The sequence below is a fragment of the Sorex fumeus genome, unplaced genomic scaffold (genome assembly GCF_029834395.1).
Source record: "Sorex fumeus unplaced genomic scaffold, SorFum_2.1 ptg000001l, whole genome shotgun sequence".
In the NCBI taxonomy this organism is placed as follows: Eukaryota; Metazoa; Chordata; class Mammalia; order Eulipotyphla; family Soricidae; genus Sorex; species Sorex fumeus.
The window spans coordinates 8,282,117-8,284,496 of record NW_026606058.1 but is presented as its reverse complement, the minus strand read 5'-3'; the positions used below and the strand labels follow the sequence as shown (position 1 = coordinate 8,284,496).

Below are 2,380 nucleotides of genomic sequence, written 5' to 3'. Positions count from 1 at the left end.
ATTGCTTGTGGTAATTGTGATCAGAGTAAACTGAGCTACCAGCTCAATCAATAGAGCTGCTAGCTTCTTACTCAGTGCTAACTTCATACTGAGTATTTCACATGCTTATCTTTATTTTTGTTTGGGTGGGGGGAGAGGTAGTTTTGTGTCACACTTAGTGAGGCTCAGGGGTGATTCCTGGATTTGTGCTCAGAATTGAACCGTGGTAGTGCTTGGGGGGCATATGCTGTGCCAAGGATTAGACCAGGATTGGCTGCATGCAAGTACAGGGATTAAGTACTTTAATCCACTATGAGTTGGGTCAACCTTAATCAAGGTCAAAGTAAGGAGGAATAAATGAATAACTTTTGTGGTGGGTTGGGGGAGGAGGCCACTGACTGAAGCTGGTTTTCTCCCCCCCAGAGCTATTCATTTTTTCCTGTTCACATGAATTTTGATGAAGTTACCAAGAGTATTCATATGCCAAACACAGTAACAACAAAGTCTCCAATGGAGACGTTACTGGGCCCGTTCGAGCAAATCGACGATCAACGGGAGGGCCTTTACCTTTACCTTTACCTTATCTTAAAATCATAAATCTATGAAGCATCCTCAAGCCCTCTTTGTTCTCCTGCACCTTGGCTACTCATATTCCACAATATCCTCTTACTCAAAGGAGATATCCTATGAAAGATAAAAGGCATAGCATAGTTTTGTCCTCTTTAGAAGTCATCTGGCAATGCAGTTTCCAGTCAGGACAGGGAATTACCTTGGGATCACCGAGCTATGTTGTCTTCAGAACTAAGATGTGGAAGGGCGTCAGAGATATCACATGACTCCAGCTTCTCAACAATAATGAGAGGGTGGAAGAGAAAAGAAATGTATACTAGGTTCAGAAGAGCTGCCCTAGGACTTATGTATTTAAGAAGTTTCTCTCAATGGGAATAGAAAACAAAAACAAAATTCTCAAGTCTACTAACAGAGAGGGGCGGAGCGATAGCACAATGGGTAGGGTGTTTGCCTTACACGCAGCCAACCCAGGTTCGATTCCTCTGTCCCTCTCGGAGAGCCCGGCAAGCTACTGAGAGTATCCCGCCCACACGGCAGAGCCTACCAAGCTCCCCGTCATGAATTTGATATGGCAAAAACAGTAGCAAGTCTCACATTGGAGACATCACTGGTGCCTGCTCGAGCAAATGGATGAACAATGGGAGGACAGTGCTACAGTGCTACTACCAGAGAGAGCTGTGAAGGTCTGGGCTATGAGTAGATGATAGAGGCTACCAGTGAAATGTCAGAGAACACTTTCCTGGAAGAGCCAATGTGATGTGACTCCATTCTGGCACCTTATAGAGCAGCACAGAAGACTCAGAAAACACATTCTTTCTCTGAACACAGTGACTACTTGGTCTTTGTGTTCTTACCATCAATACCTTCAAATCTCTTAGCCTTTTGTGCTCGCTTCGGCAGCACATATACTAAAATTGGAACGACAGAGAAGATTAGCATGGCCCCTGCGCAAGGATGACACGCAAATTCGTGAAGCATTCCATATTTTTTATGGCAGAGATTAGTACCAGGAATTTTACTCAATGACCCGGAGGACAACCACACATGTTAGGGGAAGGGGGAGCTCAGAAAGAGAAGGGAACACCAAATAAAGGGTGTTGGGAGGATCCGCCCACGAGGGGAGAGCATGCTGAGGGTAGACTGTCGACCAAGCATGATTGCCACTCAATGCCTCTTTTGCTGACCGTGGCACTCAAAAGGAGAGAGAGGGAAATGCCCTGCCACAGAGGCAGGGTGGGATGGGGGCTGGGGGGGGAGGGGATGCTGGGATCCGAAGTGGTGGGAAATGCGCACTGGTGGAGGGATGGGTGTTTGATCATTGTATAATCGAAACCCAAGCACAAAAATGTGTAAGTCTACAACTGTACCTCATGGTGCCTCACTAAAAATAAATAAATATAAAATAAATAAAATGTTGTTGTGGTATCAAAAAAAATCTCTTAGCCTTTTTTTGTTGTTGTTGTTTATTTGGGGACCACACTAGGCATTACTCGGGGGCTATTCCTGGCTCTTCTCAAAAGGTTCCACTAACAGTGCTTGGAGACCACATGCAAGGATTCATGTGAACCCAAGTGCCCAGGATTCATAACCGGATGGGGAATATGAAAGGCAAATGCCTTAACCCCTGTACTTCTCTGGACCCACTTCGCATTTTTTCGTCCCTCTGCCATTTCATCTTTTGTATCTACACACAATTTCAGGAGCCCATAAGATTCAATCCTATAGAAATGTTTGAGCTGCTATTACCAAGACTTAACTGAGGATAACATAAGGATGAATAAAATATGGTCACAGCTTTCAAGCATACGATCTTGGTAGATTGAAAGTGTTG

At 44.7% G+C, this 2,380-nt stretch overlaps 1 non-coding gene across 1 annotated transcript; it reads left to right on the top strand.

Moving 5' to 3' along the window:
• The first annotated feature begins 1,433 nt into the window (after positions 1 to 1,433).
• Positions 1,434 to 1,538, top strand: LOC130035712 (U6 spliceosomal RNA). Its single transcript, XR_008794255.1, has one exon. It is a non-coding gene; the product is annotated as a U6 spliceosomal RNA (small nuclear RNA).
• The last annotated feature ends 842 nt before the right edge of the window (positions 1,539 to 2,380 follow it).